The 25880-nt window shown below is 37.6% G+C and overlaps 1 protein-coding gene across 2 annotated transcripts in view; it reads right to left on the minus strand.

The window, feature by feature from the left end:
* Window positions 1-25880, minus strand: part of LOC115218654 (cubilin) — a 397234-nt gene that overhangs the window by 282562 nt on the left and 88792 nt on the right. The gene's annotated exons all lie outside the window — the stretch shown is intronic.

A 25880-nucleotide genomic window follows, 5' to 3' on the forward strand; every position in this document is an offset into this window, starting at 1 on the left:
GATCTCTCCGCGTTTTAGACGTCAGGGTGTAATTCGACGGAGAATTGAGTAATAATTTCAGCACTTCATGCGACCAATTCAAAGTTTGCTCTGTCAAATAACTTATATATTCAGCTGACTGGTAACTTTGATAATGCATTGACCCTTGATTATTTAGTTCTGTTCTTTCTCAAATTAAACCATCCTAATTTATATAGCATTACGATGAGTTCCTCTCTTGCCACAACTTTGCCGTATTAATACGGAATGAGTTTAGATATTCCACACGCGTAGTTTCCGTAAATTATTAATCGAACAGCAGAACGTATCCGTCTTGATTCGATATATAAATGATAATTGACTCAGAGGAAATGAGGAAATACACTAGCAAAAGCAAACTTTCTATCAGGCAAATAAGAGCTAACTAATGTCAATTTATACGTCGCACTTGTTGCTTCCTAACTAGCTTAGCAGTGAGCTCTGTGTTTACTAATTAGGAATAAATATCTTAATATTGCGTGTGCGATGTTACTAAGCATGTATATAACTCACCAGACGTACCCTTGAAAGCGTAAAAGTATTTGATATGCTGCAAACATCGCGAGGCGAAATTCGATTTTAAAACATTCGTGATGCCTTTTTGCAATACAGCAGTAGACACACTCGCCTGTGCAGCGCTGTACGCTGCTGGTTTTCTGGCTTCTTTAAGCATTAATCAGTTTCTTTTCTTCAATATGATTGTGTGGCATTAAATTTGTTTTTACGTATGCATGATTATATAAGAATACTATATTCACATACGTAATGCTCTGCATGCGAACAACAATAAATATTTACTTGGGAAACGAGACAATAACAGCAGGGAGTAATCTTTTATTCAGATCAAATGTTGGTGTATACGATAGATACAAGTAGGATGACCTTTCTTTAGCAAATGTTTATTGTTCTCGGGGCCGGCCCGAAGGTTGCTGGCGCCCCGGGCAAGATGAACTTCGGCGTGTACAAGCTGACGGTCGTGGAAATTTCCTTGTCTTTGTCACGCTGTCCTTAGCGCCCCCTAGCACATGTCGCCCCGGGGGACTGCCCGACTTGCTGGTATCTTCAGAAGGCCCTGATTATTCTACCATTTAACATGCAGGACAGTGCATTTAAGTTTATTATCCTTACGTATAATATACACACAGAAACAAATTTAATATGAACTATATATATATATATGCATGTGCATATACGAGGATATGAAAAGTCTTGAGCCTCAAAAAACCAAAACATGATACAAGACTTCAAGGTTAAAAGACCTTGAAGGCTCAAAACTTTTCATACGCTCCTCGTATATGTGTATACACACACACACACACATATATATATGATATCTGGCACTCCATCGGTTACGATGACGAGGGTTCCAGTTGATCCGATCAACGGAACAGCCTGCTTGTGAAATTAACATGCAAGTGGCTGAGTACTCCACAGACATGCGTACCGTTAACGTAGTTCTCGGAGAAGGTTCAACGTGAAACAGAATGTGACATGGCTGGCCCCTTTGGAGTATTTGTACAACTCATTTTTGCCAGTTTTTGCTGATTATGAAACGAGAAAGATGAGTAAAGTTGGAAGCCGGTGTAAGGTGAAGAGCAAGGACTTGCCCACCACTGCAGACCCACCAACGGGAAGGTGTTACGGTTCAGGGTAGAAACTCTCAGTGGCCGTTGGATACCTTCTGATAACATCGGTTCTTCTTGCCCAAAGCTCACTTTGGTCAGTGGACAAGAAGCATCTTCTCGGTGCTATTAATAACAGTTGTAATAATGAAGTCAAACCAGACGCTGATATTTTAAAACGGCTCATAGCGATTCCTATTAATACATTTATATTAATACAAATATTCAGTGAAATATAAATTAGTTTGTCTGATATGCAGATTGAGAGAAGAGTTGACATCGTTAATTAATTAATTAATAGAAAGTCTACATAGTAAGTATACTTTTTGTACCTTTTTTTAAAAGCGACAGCCTCGATTCATGGCAACAGGCAGGAATTTGAAAGCATACACTATATGTGTGTGTGTATTATGCAGATGTGTATGTATGTATGTGTGAGTGTATGTGTGTGTATGTGCCTGTGTGTGCATATATATATATATGCACACACAGGCATATATACATATACACATGCATACATATACATACACATGCATACATATACATATATATATATATATATATATATATATATATATATATATATATACAGAGAGAGAGAGAGAGAGAGAGAGATAGATAGATAGATAGATAGATAGATAGATAGAGAGAGAGAGATAGAGAGAGAGAGAGAGAGAGAGAGAGAATACACACACACACACACACACACACATATATATATATATATATATATATATATATAGAAAGATACCCACACAAACAAAAACTTATTTCTGAAAACAGGATTTATATGGTTTGAATTTGTTGTGCATAGGTTCCGTTAATTACTTCCGTGTTATTCCATAAATGTTTAATAAATCAAAATGTGATTCAATCAATTGCGTACAACGAGGTGTGGTGTGTCACGTGCGGCGAGCGCATGCGTCGTACGGACAGGTATACCCATAGAGAAACCCACAAACGAATGTTTCTATATCTGTCAGTAAAAGGTAACAACATCAGAACAAAACACGCCCAGCTCCATTCTTGACTACAATTCTCAGTAAATCAAAGACTTTGGCGTAAAACAAAACAAATCTAATAGCACGTGACTGCAGTAAACATAATAAACTCATTCCTACCTCTCTAAATTACCAATTCTCTGTTAGAAATCCCTTGCTTCTCGTAGATACATTTTACGCTTCGCTTTTATCAAAGTGATTACTTCCCCGTCAGTCTTCTAAACTGAGACAAAAACCAAATAAAAACAAGAACTGAACGCGAACTTTCGTTTGTTTTTCTCTTTTAGTTTTATGCTTAACAGTTCTTTATTTTATGTACGAGAACAGCCTTCGGTTCGCTCTTGATATCAATTTTTGTAATCTGAGGTAGTGCTGTGCATGTGGCTATGTACATCAGATACACTTGCATGTATACAGAGGCCAACACACCTGCACGCGTGTATGCCGTTCCATCTCTGTAGGTATAGACACATATGTTTTTTTATGTATTATGTGTGAGTGTGTATCTGTGTGTGTAGATGCGTGTGTAGATGCGTGTGGTACGCTCTTAGTAGATGTACTTTGTTAATTCCTTACGAAATCGATTGTAAATATTGGAGAATTTATTAACCAATTAAATGCAAATTTTGTAAATCGGTAAGACTGAATATTTCTGTGTCGACCACATACTACCGACTTAGTGACCCCCACTATAAAAGATGCGACCACTGACCACTATTTCGTGAAATTTCTGTGTGAACAGAAGGCATGGCAATTCGTTCAAACGATGCAAAATTCTCGAACGATTTAAGCATCGACTGCAGGGGGTGGGGATTCAAGCAATAACAGGTTGTTTTTTTCTTTACCGCTTCGATACTATCTTATGGACTATATTTATAATTCTGTACGTACGTACGTGCGCGCGCGCACATACACACACACACACATACAAGGAAACGGAATTACCAAAATTACATACGCTTTCTTTGTGGCTGGCTTAAAACTTTATGCCAAGAATATGCATGAGATGAAAAAGAGCCTTGACCTAGTTACAACATTCTCAAAGGCTGTAGGGGTTGGAGTTTGGTCAGGATAAATGTTATATGGTTGTGAAAAGGGGGAAAACTATAAACCAGACAAGTAACATTTCTATCAATGATTTGAGTGTTTCCCCTGTATCTGACGAGGAATGTTACAGGTATCTAGGGGTGGATGAAACTATATCTTACAATTGCACCTGTAACGAAACACGTGTCACTAAAAGAAGCCATAGCCACTCACAAAAAGAAATACTGGTGGAATGTAGCAGTGAAGACTTCAATAAAATGTAAGCACAACAAACCTGATATAATGATTCGGGATAGAGACGAGAAACTGTGCACAGTTGTGGGAATTAGCTGCCAAGCGGATTTGAACATAAAGCTGGAGATCAGTGGAAAAGAGAACACCTGTGCTGAACTATTGAGAAATCTGCAGTTGCTCTATCTAGATTACAAGTTCAGGTTTATACCTGTAATCATTGGAGTCCTGGGATATGTAACACACTGTCTAAATGCCAATCTTGGGAAATTAGGCTTCCCAAAACCAGAAAGGAGAAAGCTAATTCGAAGACTACAGAACCAATACATCACTGGAATTGTAAAAATCTGTAAAACTTTCCAGAAGTTTATCAGTTAAATATATATGAGCATGTCTAGATATGTAAATATATGCATGAGAATACATACAAAACATACAAATCTGCACATACATAAATACATACATGCATACATTCATGCATACATACATAGATACATATACATACATACATACATAATACAGACATACATACTTGTATAAATACAAACAAAAACATCCTGTTTTTGATGTTGAAATTCCTATGAAGGAGCCTTGGATTTAGGTTAGAAACCGGTTCTTTTTTGACAAGAGATCTTGAAATAAACTGAATAATGATATACATACATGCATGGATGTATACAGGTATGCTTGTATACATACATACATGCTTACATGCTTACATACATACATATATGCGTGCATGTGTACATACAAACATGCATACATATATGCGTTGCTGATTTAAGCAAGGCATTCTATACTGTTAATGGAAATGCTCTGTGGCTAAGTCTAAGAAAAATAGGTCCCCTCCCAGTCCAACCCATGCCTGCATGGAAAACGGACGTTAAGTGATGATGAGGAGGAAGAAGATTTCCATACATACATATATGAATAAAATGTGTAATTAGTAGGACCGTAAAAATATGCAAGACATTTCAAAAATTCAGCAGGTTGTTCCCTAGCATTGCTGTCATCAAAATTCCAGTGATATATCTTGACTTCATTTTTAGCAGCCAAATCCATTTGTGAGGAATTCCCTTAATTAAGAAAGCACGAAGCGGGGAGAGATCCTGTGTCAAATCTGATGATGCGCATCACGTTGGTTGCTCAACTGAACGTATTTGTTAAATGAACGGGTAAGATTAACGTAATTATGAGGCAGAAGAAACGTGGATCGGTTTGTGACAGATTCGCCGACCGAATTCAACAAACTCAATCTACTGAGACTGTGGCAGGGAAGATTTCAGCGCTGCCAAACGAAATGCTTAATATATGAATATACAATAGATTGCCATATAAATGCAAACACATGTCCTTACACACGCCATTTATATATAAATTTGTACATATACACTTACACACAAAATATGAATTGTACAGAGGTTGTGACTGACAAAAGCGCGCGTGCGCAGGGACACAAATCGCCGGTCTGGAAACAGAAATGCGTGCCGACCGACATTACAAACGGAAGACGTTCATATTTGTACGCTGAAACACACCGACACATACAATAATCTACAAACATAAGCATTCACACCCACATACGACACACGCTAACACCAACACACAGAGATATATATATATACAAACATAATCACGCACACATACATATGGATATGCACACATATACATAGTCACACAAGAAGCTTCACATACACTCATTCGCACTATAATGCGCCAAAAACATACACAACGAGATAGATAGATAGATAGATAGATAGATAGATAGATAGATAGATAGATAGATAGAGAGAGAGAGAGTTGGGAGGGAGAGAGAGACATATGTACAGACATCACATTATACGAGATAATACAAAAACTGATCGCCATTTCTCACGTCCGTCTCCCCCAATATTCATTCAGTTTGTTCTTTGTTTACTCGCAATAAAACGAGGCGATGTTTTTACTTCCTATTAATATTTCGTATTTACAAGATTTATTTCTAAGTTTTCTTTTTATTTATGAAAATAATGTGAGACAAGACAGAGCAGTAGTTGCAAGTTCTGTGGAAACACTAGACTGGATGTAGCTGTAGTTGATTTAATCTTTGTGTATATCTTCAGAAAGTTATACATTTTATAGCATGTAAAGTAGTTATATTTTTTTACTCTGTTATCTTTCGTACATACGTCGACTATGTATCAATCTGTAACACATATCAATTGGTTATTAATGGCCATATGTGTAAATCTATTTTACTTTCTCAATATATAAATCAAGCAGATCTTTATATAGACGGAAGAGGGCTTTTAAAACTGTAATAATAAATATCACCATTTTTTAAATTGGCAAAAGGCCACAATGCCACAGATCTGTAAGTGCACAGCGGCACATTACCACAAGAGTACAATGCTATAATTTTACAGCGCTACAAAGTCACAATGATGCAAAAGCTGCAATGACACATGTAGAACAAAACCATGAGATTGAAGTTCAAAGGTCACAAAGAAAGAATACCACTGTGACACAAATTCATAAAGACATAAAAAGCTATAAAGCGACGAATTTATAAAGTAGTGAGGTCTATTCTATATCCAGTGTATTACAGTGGCTTCAGAACTAGTTATACTATTACTCGACTGGTACTTTACTTAATGAGACCTGGAGGCAAATTTGCCCCAGTCTCAACTGATCTCGGGACATAAATAGTCGAAAGAAGTACCCCAAGTCGTATCGTCACCTTTCTATCAAATCCGTCAGCTCACTACCTTAAACTCTTTCGCTCCTAATGGGACACATGTATCTCAAGAAAAGTTTTTTTAATGCTAAAAGTGAATTTTCTTCATTTGAAATGGCTTGGGATGGGACAAATTAGGGTTACAGCTTAAGGAGTAGGAGGAAAAAAGGGAAGAGTTTGCTTGTCCAGAAGCGATTATCTTTTATAACAAATATATGGCTGGAGTAGATCGCTCTGATCAAATGGTACCACTATGAACTGGATCGAAAAGTACAAAATGATGGACTAAAATGTTCTTCAGGCTTCTGATGACAACTGTTTATAACAGCTATGTTATATTAAAATACATAATAATCTCCATTATTTCAAAGGTTTGGCAACATACAACTTCAAACTTAGATTGCATAGGTATAAACATCTCGTATATTAGGAAAAACAGACATCTCCTCATTGACTAAATTCTTCTGGGAACTTCGATACAAAGTGTGGTGCAGCTGCAGAAGTGTTCAGTTGAAGTCTTAGAAATTCTCAAATATATATTCAATATAATTTCATCCATCCATCTCCCACTATTCTTCTTCGTGGGTGTAGGGTCCTCAGGCAACTCCTCCATGGGGCCCTAACGGAGGCAATCGCCGTCAATCTTCATGATATATTCCCAAGCACGATTAACTGAGCCTGTAGATATTATGTAACCATCCCATTCTTGGTCTACCGCCAGGTCTTCTGCCCGTTGGCTCTGCTTGAAGAATCAGTTTTGTAATTCTTTCCTGCAAAGCACCAGAGCTGTGACCTCTTAATGCCAGGAAGTAGCGACTCCACCTAGTGAGTGGCCCTGATCATCGTTCTATGCATCTTGTTAAGAAATGTTACTCTAGATTTACTTTTTATCATTTGCATTTGCGATCGTACTCTTTCGACAATTGGCCAACATCTGTGGACAAAAGTGAGGAGAGGCACCAAGGCCGAATTAAACACGGCGAGTTACCAACATCTTGTTTTATGTGGATGGATCGAATGCTGGAGCTGGCGCACTACGATGGCAGCAACTACAATTCTAGCATCCATTTCTGCCTCTTGCATTTCATTATATGTTGCAAGGAAACTGAAGTGCCGAAGCTTGTTGAAGAACAGTGTTTCTTCTATCCTGGATGCAGCACAATCGACCAGATATCCATTTTATGGCAGATCTTCGCGAAATCGGGAGAATATTGGCAAGAGGTAGATGCGTGCTTGGTAGAACACGCATGGCCGCGTAGCACATGTTATCGGAGTGCCTGACATTAATGGGAAGCTTCTGGTTGAATTTATCAAAAAAATTATTTTCTCGGACAAATTAGGGACCCTGATGGCTGTCAGATCCCCTTAAGCAACCAACTGGCAAAATGTGGTCAGAAGACGTTTGTAATATTCCCATTCTACAAACTACACAACACAAGTGAAGTTGAGAGAAAAGGATTTTCTTGATAAATTCAAAACTGTTCCAATTGGACAGTTATAATGATGCTGCTGCTGCTGATAATAATAATAATAATAATAATAATACTAGTGATACCACCACCACCACCACCACCACCAATAATAAAATTGGTGGTGAGGATGGTAGTAGCGTTCACTATATGAACATTGACTCGATTAAAATGTATTACCTATCTACCTATTTATCTATCTATTTACTTACGTATCCATTTACCTATACGTATACATAACTCTGTCTTCTATAACCCCGACAGCAAACCATACAATATGAGGATCTACCCCACAGCCTTACCCCCCAACAAAAGGGTATGTATCCCACCACAGGTTGACAGTGAGGCAAATATTTCCTTAGCTAGAAATAAACTGCGACACATTTTAAACCGGTACAACCACTAAAAACAGAATGAGAGGTGGGCCCATCAACTCAGTTCATCTGTTGCCAAAGGCCTACAAAAACTGAAACAACGAATAGGAACCGGATGTTAGTACGCCTCCCTACGGACATCCCACCGAACTAAGCAACACATCAGTAGCATGAGAGACGTTGCACCACAGGCACATGAAAGAGTTGGAAAACTCCTCGATGCACACATGGGAACGTGGTGCAACATGCTCCCACACAACAAACAGACTGCACAAAATTTCAAAGCATTCAACAACGATGTTCGTATACTCTACGAGCTACGTATGGACCATAAACCCTACGTAAACCCCATTACGAGGCCCCTAATCCAGCCAGTTTGTGGAGCGAATATCGCAGCGATTATGAGTTATCGTACTTCTTCTCCCAGGTGTTTCGGCCACTCATTGAAATGTCCCCAGAGGTCCGTGCTAGCACGGAGGATCTCCTTCCTAGAATCAGTAGTTGCAACCATTCTAATGACCTCACAGGTTGTATATTGGGTAGTATGGACGTAGTTTCACAAAAATGCATTGAGATTATCTGTGAGAGTGAAGTAGAGTTCGGGGAAGTCAACACGAGGGAACTAAACTATGACTGTAACTACCTAGACAACCAAGACCTCAGTAGATTCTTTCCCACCAGGTCACAGAGGATAAGTTCACTCATCATCACCTCGGCAGTGAAGAAAAGCACCGCAGAGCGCTGGAGTGGCTGGACAGTACCCTCCCACGAGCCTGAGAACAACAGTCAGATGGAAAGAATGATTTCACATGCAATAGCGGCCAGCATAAGAACCACCTCGAATAACCACATAGTAAAGTTCAACAGGAAACTATGCATGCAGGTTCAAGGTGTAGCCATTGGTGTCGGTGTGGCTGGAGATGTGGCCAGCCTCTTCATGACCTGGTGGGACAGAAAACTTAAACAAGCCTTAGCGGAACAATTCACAACTTTACTCTAGGTATGTAGATGTCATTCATATTTTAGTTAGGACAAACTATAGTAACTGTAATGTAGAAACTGAGAGGAACATAATGGAGAGCATCCAGCTAACTCCATCCACCAAAGTATCAAGGTAACTGTAGATTACAACAAAGTGCAGCTCCTCCATTCCTATTACATAAAACCCAAAGCTTCTAAGTGTGTTGTTCACAAGAAGCCAGCTTTGCCACACAACATGAAAATCAAAACATACCGATAGCAGACTTAGAATAATGAACAACCTGTCCCCACTATGCAAACCCTATGAACCAAATGAAATGTGTACAGAACTTCGTGCAGCGCATACAATTCTCTGGATATGATCAGAAAGACAGGATTTGGGTATTCAGGGGAACTAGAAAGCAGTTAGCATTATATGTAATGAAGCCAGTGGTGCCTGCCCTAGATATAGAAGCAAAGGCACAGCCATACACAACAGACGCACGTACATAGTCACACAAACCCATACACAGATACACTCAAACATGCACACACAAGGAGACAGAAGTAGACACATACACATACAAACAAACATGAACATACAAACACATGAATATGCAGAATACACACATACAAACGTGTACACACGCATATATACCGAAAATAGGTAAATAGAACCTTCGAACAGAGACGATCAGTGGCGACACCTGCTGAGTCGACTACGCTACATTGACAAAGGGCAAATAGCCTGAAACGCGTCTGTAGCTGTCTGACTAGCAGTGTGAAGCGGCTGACCTCCCTTGTTCGAAGGTTCTAACGGACACAGTTTGTGTGTCATATAGCTATCTTAAGGCGATGTGTACATGCTATTTACACAAATCATTTATGATGTTTGATTAAATGTAGATAGGGAATAGATTGATTTATAAACTGCACCGAACTCAAATTATTTTTTATATTCTGACTTGAATTTTCTAATTAATATTTGTTAGTGCAAAACCCGGAATTACACAGAATTATACGGGATTTGGCGATTCAAGTGTCAAGGAACAAACATCTTCATCGGTTTTAAAACTCTTTTTATCTTCAAATTTTACAGTGATGACCGGATCTCCTCTCTTTTATCATTCTCGGCCTACTTTCTAAAACTGACATTTTTAAAGGTCGTCTAGCCCTTGTGAGAAAATGGGTTTATTTAGAAATATGTTGATAGGTCTACAAGGAGAAGCGAAAGAGGGGTGGGGGAAGAAGAAAAAAGAAAATTGTTAGGAAATTTTACTGGGTTGACCACACCAACATCTATCTCTCTATCTCTCTCTATCTATCTGCCCTTTCCCCACCCTTTACTTTTCTTGCTCTTTCTTGATTACCCCGAAACCTCTCTGTCTATTTCCTCCTCTTTTCTCCCCTCCCCCACCAAATAAAACAAAATCATTTTTCTCCTCTTCTAAACAAAGCAAAAAAAAACCAAAAAAATCCGATTCATATAAATGAACAAAGAAACGGTCTGTTCTTATTCTTTTGATTTTGTCTTGAGTTCAATAAACGAACGAAAGCGCAAATAAAGAATTATCCAAAATTCTGACTGCCTCCTTTTACTCAATATACAATACCTGTACACCACTTCAAACACTACACAACACACACACTCATGCATTTTCGCTCAAATTTCCAGCGATTTAACATGGGACCCATTGACAACAACGTAGCTTTCATTTGACAAGAGTATCTTTTGGCCTGATGTGTAGCTACCGGAATACTCCTTGTTGAGAAATCACTACTTCTAAAGCTCGGCTAGGAAACATGTAGCCTGGATTTCACCTACTCTGTTCTCTAAATTTCAATTTTTATTCGCATATACAGCAGCCCCAGTTGCTAACTGTGAACTATAAAATAACTTTTTTCAGCTTCGATATGGGAAAAATTTACAACCTTCTCCGTCAATAAACTATTATTGCTCCTGAAAGTTGGTTTTTTTTTGTGTGCCTTGTTTTCTTTTATATGTTGCTCGTATATGTGCCTGTGAATATACCTGTAAGAAAAAATATGGGATTATACAGGCATACACTAACCTACATACGAACACACATACCAATACAGCAAGCAGATAGCTATATATATACGCACGTGCATATTAACATACACACACCTGTGTTTGTGTGAACAGGCGCATGTGTAGACATCTAAAATTTGCATGGTCTGCCATTCCTATTTTTCTATATTTCAATAGTTTGCTCCGAACTTAACACCATTAAAACCAATCAATCAATAAATAAATAAATATGGAAGAGAAAGAAAAATGATACTAGATTATCATCAACATTCTTTAAATTTTCTCGAACGTTGCGAAAGACAAGACATGCGTTTCGTGTTTATTTAGACCCCGTCATAAAATTCTTATTTTCACTTTTTAAGGAAGAACTGGGAAAATTTACTGTTGCTTTGGAGCCCAGACTACAATTGACAAATATCTAGAACTCTCTATTCTGTTTGCGAGGCAATTAAAATAGTAATGAGTCAATATTTAATGGCATCAGTGATTCAGTGCACCACTTCCCATTCATTAAAGAGGTGTCTTTATTTCAATGTGGAACACAAACATATATATGCATAGTCTTTCTCTCTCTTCCCTTCTCTGCCTTTGTGTGTGTGTGTGTGTGAATGTCTGTTTATTCATGTTCTTGTGCAAATACAGGAAAAAATAATTAAAATTACATACAGACACGTTTCCATGTTTCAATTGAACAGGAACGTGGAAGTGGAGAGAGAGTTGCTGTTGTAGATTAGATTTATTGATAGTTGGGTGAAATTTTGCGAAAATTGCAAGATTGGATAGTATCGACCTTAGTATCGACCTATGGGGGCGGAGAATAGGAAATGGAGAGGGCATTTGGCCTAGGTGTTCAGGGATATCTTGGACGGTGGGCTCCCTCGATTATCTCCACCGGTCCTCCTGAGCCAGGAGGACAACATCATTAAGAGTAATAAAGCTCTTCATTATATATATATATATATATATATATAGGGGGGGATAATTCACAAAAAAAAGGACGAAGGCAGGTGGTGTAGATAACAAACAGATGTATTAGTTTAACGCTCGGGAAGTGAAAAAGTATTTAACGTTTCGTGCCTACGCTCTTCCACAGAAAGAAACAAGGAGAGAAAATAAAGAATGTGTAGTGGCTAGCGATCTATCATGGCGAATATATATATATATATATATATATATATGAAAAAACAAGTCAAAAATAGAAAATGCTAAAATAATTTTATAGTGAACATTTCAGTACCGGTTTCGGTCATTTTGAGACCTTTTCAACTGTAACGATTAAATAATTAAATTTAGAAAAATTAGAAGAAAAGTTTTTTTAAAAGAATAGTAGTGTTCAGATTTAAGTGGCATTCTGCCTTTCTCTGACTCCCTTGTTTGCACTTGTGTGTTCGAGGTAGTTGTGAGTTCTTGGTAGAGTAGTAGAGGAAGAAGGCTGGTGAGGAAAGGGGGGTGGGAGAATCTGGGAGTGCCCTGATGGTCGTATTTTGAATGGTCAGTGGCGGCTGGCAGTCTCAGTTCAATTCAGGAGAATATTTATATTGACAGGCTTGTTTATAGAATTAGCGTAGGTGTTATACTAAAAAACATTAGTGACAAAGTTAAGGGGTAGGGGGTGGAGAAGTAGAAGAAGAAGAAGAAGGAGAAGGAGAAGATGACGATGATGGTGATGGTGGTGATGATTATGACGACGATGATGATGATAATGATGATGAAGAAGAAGAAGAAGAAGGAGAAGATGGTGGTGATGATGGTGGTGATGATGGTGGTGATGATGATGACGACGATGATGATGATAATGATGATGATGAAGAAGAAGAGGAAGAAGAAGAAGAAGAAAAAAACAGAGAAGGGAGAATATGAATGGGTGTAAGTATAGCTATGAAGGGGCTGATTAGTAATGGATTCTATGGAGTGTAGTATTTGTGTGTGTATATATATTTTTTTTCTTTTATTCTAAAGTTGAGGTATATTAATTGTTTGTCGTAGACCCGTTAAGAAGTGGCTTGTATTTTGTAATAAAGAGATTTTCTTTACTTATTCTTTGTCTCGAGGTTGTATCGTCCCTAAATTGGTAGAGGGGGGAAATTCTGAAGTTTGGTGTTTTTTTGTTGGCGCAAGTATCTATGTGTTGGCTAAAAGCTATTTTTCTGTTTTGGGGAATTTTTATCTGGGATCTGTGCAGGGCCATTCGTTTACGCAAACCATTTTTTGTTTGGCCTATGTACTGCTCTTGACACCCGGAGCAGGTTAGTGAGTATATTAGGTTCTCCGAAGCACATGTGAAGTTGCTTTTCACTGTAAACCGTTGTCCCTGTTTGAAGGAGAACTCAGAACCCTCGATTAGATAGTCGCATATCCCGCAATTCTTCCACATTTTTTTACTGTCGGCTTCTGTGTTGAAGAGTGAATTCGGGCTTGTGTAAGGAGACTTTTCATGGATCTAGGCTGTCTTTTGCTTTTTATGATCGTGTGTGTTTGGAGGATTGTGTTCATTCTGTGGTCTTTTTTTAGGAGGGGTATGTTGTGGAGGATGGTGTCGAAGGCTTCGTTATTGAGAGGGTTGTGTGTGGAGATGTATGGTAAGGCTTTTGGTTGTAAGTTTTTCTTTGATTTGTGATGTCTCAGTTCCTTGATGTTAAGTTGAAGGGCACGTTGAATGCCCATATATATATATATATAATATATATATATATATATATATAATATATATATATATATTATATATATATATATATATGTATATATAATTGTTTTTCTCATTTGCCTGTCTTTTTATTGTCTCCCTTATCCTTCACCCTGGTGGCAAATAAAGAAATCATCATCATCAGCATTATTATTTTCTCTTTGTCACTCAGGTTTTGTTGGCTCCCCTGGAGTCTTCCATGCATAGCGGGTTTACTCCCTGCAGCCTTACGGTATCCAGCTATTCGTTCTTCTCAGCTATCTATTACTTTGCTGATTATTCTGGTCGTGCCAACGAGGCAAACCTTTTCTAACAGTTCTACTGGGCACAATATTCCAATTTCCTTTATATTCCTCTTGATGCCTTCTGATACTGTTTCCCAAAACCCAACAATAATTGGCACTGTCTTCACCTTCTTTATTTTCTATAGCCGTGCTATTTCGTACTTAAGAGGGTTGTGTCTATCTTTTCGTCGTCCTTCTTGACTATTCGTCGGTCAAAGAGGCGTGCAACGTCAACTATACAGCATGTGCGATGCACCTTGTGCACCACCACTTGGTTCGGTCTGTTATGTTTTAGCACCTGATCTGTTTGAATTGGGAAATCATAGAGGATCTTGCTACTCTCCGACCCTGCCACTCTCTCCGCTTTGACACTCCGCACTTTTCGCATGGTCTTCAATGTAGCACTTTCGCTACCTGGTCATGTCGCCACAACTTGTAGTGGTTTGGGACAACTGTATGGTATTCGTTCGTGATATGGGCAATGGTTTCATCTACATTATTATTATTATTGTTATTATTATTATTATTCAGGTAGCGAGCTGGCAGAGTCGTTAGCATGTTGGGCGAAATTTGGTGGAGGGAACTGGTACTTGTTTTATCGACCCGACTTGATGAAAGGCAAAGTCGACCGCAGCGGAATTTGAACTCAGAACGTAGCTGCAGACGAAATACCGGCATTTCGTCTGCAGCTACGTTCTGAGTTCAAATTCCGCTGCGGTCGACTTTGCCTTTCCTCATGTCTCGGTCGATAAATTAAAATACTTGTCAAGTACTAGAGGTGGTGTATTCGACTCACTCCCTCCTACATGAATTTCCGTCAAAATTTGTAACTTTTTACAATCATCATCATCGTCATCATCATCATCATTATCATCAATACCGTAGTTTACATCTAATATGGAGACTTATTAGCTGACTGCTTATGAACATATCTGCAAGACACATTTCATTCAATAATTACGCGCTCAGTGTCACAGGTTAGGGAGTTAAAAATATTTTCGCTCGTAGAATGAATAAATATTTGCCATTTTCCTGCAGAAGAAATAATCTGCCGTGTCAATAGACATTTCTCTCAATACGGAGCTGTTAGGATTTAATTAATCTTACTCTTCGTTTACTAACAATATGATTATTAACGCGTGTTGAAATAGTGAACGAGACTGTTGCTCGCCACGGAAACTTTGTGGACTGTAATCGAAGAGCTATAAATAATTACTGTTGGTTTAGCAGACGTTCGGGATTAATTTCTATGGCGGGAAATTTACAGCTAATAAGGCAGACATGTTTGTACTGCAGTCTCACATGCGATGTGTTTGAGTGCGTGTGTGTCGAGTTAATAAAGTGCAGAAATGTTTCTGTTGTGTAATGAGATATGAAAATGTAAACCTAGGGTTATGAATTTGTGATCGAAATTTAATTATATTTATGGCTATCTGATTAGATAATGTATCAGCAATGGAATGGATAATGTGCATATCTTTTCGTAAGTAAATTTTCTCAGGCATGGTTATATGGATAAAAAATTAGCTTGCAACTACATAATCGTGGATTCGATCTCATGTGTGTTAATATGAGAAGACGTTTTCTAACATAGTGTTGAGTCGACCAAAACAACGAGAGTGAACCTGAAGGAAAGCCTGTTCCCTTACAATTTTCTATCAACTGCCTGGTCCCTGAGTTTCTCTGTTGCAAGTGTTCAGGTGAAATATCTGATTGAAAATAACCCCCCTCCAACTCTAGTGGAGTCGCATGGCTTGGTGGTTAGCGTGTTGGGTTCATAATTGTAATATTGTGGTTTCGATACTTGGATCGGGTGACGCGTTGTGTTGTTGAGCAAAGCACTTCATTTCACATTGCTCCAGTCCAATCAGCTGGCAAAAATGAGTCGTACTTGCGATGGACTGGCGTCCTGTCCAGGTGAGGAATTTATATGCCATGGAAACCGGCCCTTATCAGTCGGAATGATTCGAAAAATTAACTTTACTGTCACTTCTCTCATTCTCACTATTCTTAACGTCCAACTCAAGACCGCGAAATCTGCTCCCTCTACTCATTCTGATTAAGGACGATAGAAACAAAAATTACAGAGAAAAATTCGGTTCAGAACACTGTCACACTGAACTTGTGTGAAGATTAAAAACAGGGAGCACAATAAAGATTAAATTCAGCATAAGATGTAATTTCTTAGCTATTGTATGAAGGGATGAATCGACCGGGTGTCATATTAAATAAATGATTTTTAAATCCCTTGGCGTTCACGTATAAAGCAATTAGCTACTCAAAGCCTATGTTAACAGGCTAGGGTACTTCATACTCCATTCACAATGCTAAACATATCTACCTACCTACCTACCTACCTGCCTGCCTCTCTGTCTACTCCTCTGTGTCTCTGTTTCTCCGTCTGTCTGTCTGTCTGTCTGTCTGCCTAGCTCTCTGCTCGAAACGTTAAATCCTCTTTCTTTCTTTCCTTCCCTGAGTGTCCAATAACACCATACTTGTTCCACGTCCCCGCGTTGTTGTGTTTTCATGTTTGGATTAACTATATGTGTGTATGTGTGTGTGTGTTTGTGCGTGCGAGTGGACAAACAAAAGAACAGGGCACTCAACACATTTATTGAGAGATAGATGTATTATTTAAACCAGTTTGACTCGGATTCCCGGCTACTCGAAGCTCGTCCGCAGGCTGGCGGGAATCCGAATGAACGGAGAGGTTGAGGAAGTCTACAGGGAGTTGGGCTGCAATTGGTCAAGAAAGGTTTTGTGGTGTCACGTTGAGTAATATTGTTTAGTAAGGGACAGTGGTTACATGAGTGGAAAGAGTTTCTTTGGTCACGTGGTTGGACCGGAAATTCGTGGCGACAGTGTGTCCAAACATGGAATTAATGGCGCTTAAGTGAGCATATGAGCTTCTGTGCGAGCATGCACGCGTGAGTGAGTGTAATTGTGCCTGTGTAAGTAGGTTTGTGTGAGTGTGTGCGTGCGTATGTATGCATATGTCTATGTGCGTGTATGCCTGCGTATGTATGTATTTGTCCGGATACACACACACACACATAAATATAGTGTGTGTATGTGCACTCGTGTGTATATATATATATATATATACATTCGTGTGGATATAAATATATGAATATGCATGTTTGCATATATGTATCTCCGTATCTATCTATCCATCTATGTATATTAATGTATAAATAGATAAGCATATTATATACTCATATACGTATATACCCATATAATGTATATACATATATATATATATATATGTGTGTGTGTGTATAGATGTGTAATATATATATATATGTGTGTGTGTATAGATGTGTAATATATAATATATATATATATATACATTCGTGTGGATATAAATATATGAATATGCATGTTTGCATATATGTATCTCCGTATCTATCTATCCATCTATGTATATTAATGTATAAATAGATAAGCATATTATATACTCATATACGTATATACCCATATAATGTATATACATATATATATATATATGTGTGTGTGTGTATAGATGTGTAATATATATATATATGTGTGTGTATAGATGTGTAATATATATATATATATATATATATATAAAACTTACTTGGAAAAGGATGCGTGGCGTTCGATCATATAAGAATATATTATATAAGAATATATTATATATATATATATGAAGAGTTAATTATCTTCCATAGAGATCAGGCGCCGGTATATATAGTAATCTGACAGCAAATCACGTCCACCGTTTCAGTCGTTATTCATGAAACCAGATTAAGCAGAAAAGTTATGAATGATAAAAAAAAGTAGCTAAAACTTTCGCTTCATTAGCAACTTGTATTCACAAAGCACTTAATGAATTTCTCTAATGACGAATAACATAACCACAATCTTCTCATTTAGATTATTCGTCTATAATGTACAGAATAAAAAAAGACGATTGTGAATAACTGGAGTACATTCGGATAAAGTCTACTGAATGAATAAATATCATAGACTCTACATGGCAACTGAGCTGCAATATATGCTTTGAGATTCATCGACTGATACAAAATAGAAAGTTGACCCAAGGTCAGCCTTCATCCATTGATCCAGTAAACGTATAATGCCATGCAGACTATTGTTACCACATAAACATTACTCACAAATGGAATATCAGCACTATACGAACCAATATTGTTTTGGGCTCTAAGCTGAAACGATGTGATTTTAATGGGAATCAACTGTTTTTGTCAATAAGCTATCCGCCTGCTCGTATATCGGGAGGCACGTTATCCTTTCCTTGATGGATGGTTGACCCTGGAAGCAGGAAAGCACACCTTTGCATATGTTTTCTTGCATAAATAGAAAGAAGATTTCGCGACTCTTCGAAAGGAACATTGATTGAGTCGATCTCATCGGTGTCGGGCGAAGGATACTGAGTAATGCCCCATCCTCACGACGAAGATAAAAAAACAAAATGTATATGCGATATCTTGCACTTACACATACATACACACACACACACACACATACGGGTGTGTGTGTGTGTGTGTGTGTGTGTGTGTGTACGGCTGAGTGGACAAACAGAAGTCTTTACGATTGTTATATATACCACCACAACCACGGTCACTACTACTACGACCAACAGTCACTGCTGCTACTGCTATTTCAGCCTCTGGTCATTTCCTCAACTTTAGTCAGCATACAAGACAGCTATTATGCTGTCCCCAACAAAAAACCACCACATGGATTCTGTTGAGACTAGTAAGAAACAATTAGGAACTTTTTTATTACACTTTTAAAAATATTTTTGATAAGGTTCGTTTTTTCAAGAACCGAAACGTAAATAAAAGAAATTAAAAAATTATCTTATATAGTGGCGTTTTCAAACTTCTTTTTTTTATAAATATATATATATAATATATATATATATATATATATATATATATATATATGTATATGTGTGTGTATATATATATATATATGTATGTAGATGTCTTCTAAGCGACAGTAAGTTACACAAGAATCGAGAATTTCTTTCTTCTGCAGCGGAAAGCACAATTTAAAAAATTAATAATGGTTAGCCACAGGAAATTTCACACAACACTTGAGTCAGAAATCTACAGTAAATCCAAAATCACAACAGACAAGCGAAGACATTCACAAAACATTTGAGCAAGGGAGTCGGATTCAATCGAAATCACTTTTGTTGCGAATCGAACTTTTGAAGCAGGCGTCGTCATGTATATAATATTTAGATATCATTAAAGTTGAATACACATATGAATAGCATTAGAGATTTTACTTCGTGCTTTACTGCTCCAAGAAGTGAAATTAAATAATTGTTTTATTTTACTTCTTGAGACATCTTATATCAAGTAAGGACTGCAAATATATTGAGTAATAGAAAAACCACTTTTCCCCCACTATAAATTAATCTCTCTCTCTCTTCCTTTCTTTTCTCTCTCTTCCTTCTCTCTCTTTACCATACAAATAATAATGCCATGACGTTGACGTAGATTTCATAAACATGGAAATATGAAGTGCATTTCTATGTAGACTGAAACTGGTCATTTGAGGTCCAAATGTGAGCAATGTAAATAGTCAGACCACTCTCCAAGTCTTTCCCATAACCAGGGAATTGATTTTCTTTATAGGTTTCGATATTCACATGCAATCGCTATTTAAAAGACAAATGTTTCTCAGGTTTTCACAACATATATATTTATATAAGCGCATGTGTGTGTGCGTATATATATATATATATATATTATATATATATATATATATGTGTATATATATGTATATATATATGTGGACGTATGCGTGCGGGCATCTTTATATATTTACTTATATACGCACACGTACAGACATATATATATATATATATACTGTCATACACATACATGGATATACATAAGAACTGAATAAATTTTATTTCATCGATACGAATTCCCAGTATTGATGTACAAGAAATTCACTTAACTTTGGAATAAATGCTACCATTTTACATTCGTGGGTCAAAATGGCAAAAGTGACTTGTGTTTTCAAAGTGGCACGTTTCATTCTGACCGAACACAAATATGATCCAGTCTTAGTAGAATATTTCTTACGATCAATGTGGTTCGGGGCTAGTATGTGGATTATATTCATTTAGTTTGTAAAATATTTTATGGCTCAAAGAAACGGAGCAAAAATCCATTTTAGAAGGAAAGATATTAAACAAGAAACATATTGTTTTTTTTTTCAAAGGAATTGCCCAAAAAGACGAATTCAATATCCATCTAATTTTCAGATAATTTTATAAAGTGGGATGGTTGGTTCGGTTCATTTAGGCCTCGTTTAACCCCATTATCTGAATCTTGGACGCCTTAGAAAGGTAATTTATTCTGTCGCAGACATTCAAATCAATTATGTTTCCATTCTCAGGTGGAAGACATGGATAAGGATTTCCAGATTTCCTTCAACAGATCTGTCGAATATCATAAAAAGGATCGAGTCTAGAGTTAATTTAAAAAAAAATTAAACCATGAAAATACCAAAATATGTAAAAATTAACGCAAAGAATTAAAGAGTTGGCCACGAAGGAAATAGCAATTAAGATCGTACAGGTACCTAATATTTTCACAAAATTCTTTGCCAAAAAAGACTTATTGGTCAATATATTATTCATTTCATATGAAAACAACGATACTTATTCCAATGCAATTATATAAATTTCCCGATTTTAAAGCTTCAAGTGGATCCTCAAATTTAATGTCAGACTTGCAGGGCTGAACAAAGGAAGTTGCACGAAAATATAAACGAATGAAGAAGAAACTCACTAAAAATATAAATATATTCAGGAAGCGCACAATTAATCGGTAGATGTCTGCCTATGTATATTTCAGTGTGTCTGTCTGTGTGTAAGGATACGTGGATGCGTGTGGTTGCTAGAACAGCTTGGATGTGTGTTTACGAATCTTGACTTGTAGCCGCGTGGTTTCGGTTTCAACCCTATTCAGCAGCCTTCATGTGCAAGGGTCTTCTACTTTGGCGCCACACTGGTTAACACCATGTGTCAAACAATTTTGTAGACGAAAACTTTGCAAGATCGTGTGGAGGCACTTCATGTATATTATACACATACATACGTGTGTATATATGTATATATATAGAGAGAGACACAGGCAGATAGTGAGAGAGAGATATTCCTTATGTGCGTCAGAAGTAGTATTTGTTTGAAATAGCAAACTGTGTATTATTCTTAAAGCAGATACCTCATTGAAAGCCAAATAAACTGATATTCGTAGAATAATAGAATCTCTTATAGACGAACAATGATAAGAACACACAAATATATCAACAGCATACAAACGTCGTTCACAGTAATGGCGGCATTGCTGTGTCTTTGAGCTTCGTCAGCAATAAGTAACCGATAGCAACCAAATGCTAAAACAAGCTTCGTTTTTACTTATATAGTCAAACAGTGAGTGAAAAAATCACGGAAAACAGTGAGCCGGCGGGTTGAGTAAACTTGGGGCGTACATAACGAATATATATATATATATATATATATATATGTGTGTGTGTGCGTTTGTGCGTGTGTGTGTGTATTTTATTCTGTTTTTGTTTAACCATGTCCAACTTAATAAAACTTTCTATTAGAGTGCTTCACAGCTGGAGGGCTAAGCATTTATCGTTTAGCTGTCCAGCAATGTCTGGGCAAGGCAACGAGGGAAAAAATAACCGAAAATGAAGCTCCAGATGGATTATTGCACTTTCAAACGCAGTTATCTAAATATAGAATAGATAAATGTCACTATATAAAATATTAATTTCTAAAACTGGTCTAAGCCATTAACATTATTAAAAAGATTTCAGCCAAATAATGAGTGACGCGTATTTTATGGAGCTGGAGGGAATAAACGGTAAAATCAACACTGAGACTATGATTTGATCTTGTAAGGTAAGGATATATTATTAAAAGCTGCAACATCACCAGTCATGAAAAACAATATACCGCAAATGGTTCAGTCGTCACATAGAATTATGCATGTGAGGAAGATCATATGCCAGCGAAAGGTTTACGCATTACGAAAAGTAAAGGAGATCAGGCAGAACTTGGTGGTCGCTAGACTTTGCAGCGACAACATCTACGCCTCTTTCAAATCACACACTGTCGTCGAAAATGTGAGAGAACACATTGGAAATTGTCATCCATAAAAAAAGAGACGCAACAGCCATTATTTGAGCGATTTTGATCCTAAACTCTTCTTGAGTCTCACATGTTTATGCAAAAAGAAAACGCGTAAAGAAATTTCTACACAAAGAAATAGCTTACACATGTAAGAGAAGCATCGTACACCAAACCAGAACCAAATCTCGCAAAAGTTTCAACCATAACAGATTCCAACACTACAGAAGTCTCAATCTTGCTGGAGACGTGTTAACACGCCGGTGAAGGCTCACAGACAAGATTCTTAGATAGAACAGTGAATTTACTCTTCTCTCAGACAAAAGGGGTGGGTGGATGTATGAGTAATCAACGCAGACAAGCATTACTAATCAATATACATGCTCTCCTTCAGTCATTATTCATTAATGTCTCTGTTAGTGTTGTTAATTTGATTATTAATATTCCAACTCTAACATAACAACATCGCTATATTTCAGTTTACCTGCGAGATGCCTATAAAGTTTCCTCAGAAGTATATTCTATCGATTCCAAATGTTCCTCAGCCATTCTGTCCGTGCATAATCTATAAATTCTAGAAACTCGTTATTCGTATGAGATAATGTCAGCAATGCATAATGTATAATGCGTAATAAGTATTTATATGTCTGTGTATATCTATGCCGCATATGTAAACCACACTCAGGCAAACATACGTACATACATACCTATAGACACATAGAGACAAGCATATGGATCTTGTTCATAGACCGAGGTCGGCCATACAATATGCAAACTTCTTGACACCAATTAGAAGACTGAATTACACAGCATAATTAAAATGGTAATGTGTTTATACGTATATATCAAGATGAAAAACTGTATCACCTTCTCTAAAACAAAACCCACATCGTCAATAAAGGCATCCATTGCTGCAGGAGGAAATACAATTCTGTGTTAGTTCAGACACCTGAGCTGTTCATCAGAAATTGAAACTAACTTTTTTACATTCAAAAGCACGTGTATACACCAGTGTGTGTGTGTGTGGGGGGTGTATTGCACTGCACGCTAGCACTTGTTGTCATATGGGAAGAGACAAAGACATCGAGGCATGCATATCGACATGTACAAAATTTATACAAAAGACCCAGGATAACAGAAGAAGACATACGACCAAGGTGACGTGGAATGGAACTGAGCTCCAAACCATGTGTTTGCGAAGCGAATTTTTTAACCATACCGCACCTAATATACCCGCGCACACACAGGTATACACATGCATGTATACATACATACATAATACACACATACACATATGTATATACACATATACAGATAGATACATACAATTATATATATATATATATATATACAATAAGTCCCCAAATTCTTACTTTCCCCACTATACCAATGCTCGGACAACACCACAGACCAAACACGAATAAATAGGGAAAATAATCTTATTCAAAAATACAGACCATAACTAAACATACTCTAACATACCACCCAGGTACGCATCCAAAACAAACACACACACACAAACAGTGCCAACCTCCGACGCAAATACACATGCACAAACACAATATCCTCACACTAGAGCACAAACCCACACACATCCCAAGATAAAACACATACATATATACACCTGCAATAAGATTTTTAGCAACCATAACCAACACTTTCACACACATATATACACATGTGAACAAGGACATGCACACACCTACACACACCACCCCGAAATTACAAATCACATTCACACAAACACAAAAAACATGCAACTACAACACAACTCACACAAACACACACGCATTTATGCACACCTGTACACACACAATACGCCCGTATCCCATTAATAAAATCACAGACACACACATTCAAAAGAAAAAACACATAGGTGCAGGAGTGGCTGTGTGGTAAGTAGCTTGCTAACCAACCACATGGTTCCGGGTTCAGTCCCACTGCGTGGCATCTTGGGCAAGAGTCTTCTGCTATAGCCCCGGGCCGACCAATGCCTTGTGAGTGGATTTGGTAGACGGAAACTGAAAGAAGCCTGTCGTATATATGTGTATATATATATATATATAATATATATATATATATATATGTGTGTGTGTGTGTGTGTTTGTCCCCCTAGCATTGCTTCACAACCGATGCTGGTGTGTTTACGTCCCCGTCACTTAGCGGTTCAGCAAAAGAGACCGATGGAATAAGTACTGGGCTTAAAAAGAATAGGTCCCGGGGTCGATTTGCTCGACTAAAGGCGGTGCTCCAGCATGGCCGCAGTCAAATGACTGAAACAAGTAAAAGAGATATACTCACATTACAATCACAACAACCACAACAATCACACACACGGTTGATCACACACACACACCACAAGGACAATTAAAACAAGCATTCACAAACAAACATACACTCATATACATACACATAACACCCCCACCAACACAAAAAACACACAAACATACAGACGCACACATACACACACGCGAACAAACACATAAACACACACATGCGCACACACAACACTATAACAAATACCAATCACACACATAACTACACACACAACACCAAGACAATCATAACAACACAAACATACTAAGACAGAGATACACACACACACAAACGTGCACACATATACACACACCATCCTACCAAATAGTAAACACACATAGACACATTTACATGGGACCAATCAAAAACGGCCTACATACACAAACACATGTATATATATATATATATATATATATATATACACAGACACACACACTCACACCATTCTGACCTCTAAAGATCGATCCCCAAAACCACTGAACCTTGAAAGAGGAACAAAAACTTCTTTTCAATTCCACATTGCTCTTCCTTCGCCCCACCAAAACACACCTCCTACACTGTCCCTTGAAATAGAAAACAGTCTTTTATGATAAAATGTATAAATACACTTTTATCCCACATCTCTCTTGCGTTTACAAGGATTTAGGCAGCGGAAATACTTAAGAGTGAATCTAGTGCCACCTAGTGATTGTAATTTTAAAAGCCCATAACTCCGAAACAGCTTCAACTAGAAAGCTAAAATTTCAGATACACTATTTTTGCATTGCATTGCGTCAGCACACCAAGTTTGGTAAAATCTTGAGCAGGCGTTATAAAACCCTAAATGGTAATCGAAGACTAATGCGGATCTCTAGCTCCAGCCTCAGTCGTGAACTCTGGACCTAACGGTTGACCAATTATAGTTCTTACTCAGCATGGCTATTCATTTAGATCACCAGTGAACTAAACCACTTT

Source organism: Octopus sinensis, linkage group LG13, assembly GCF_006345805.1.
Source record: "Octopus sinensis linkage group LG13, ASM634580v1, whole genome shotgun sequence".
Classification (NCBI taxonomy): Eukaryota; Metazoa; Mollusca; class Cephalopoda; order Octopoda; family Octopodidae; genus Octopus; species Octopus sinensis.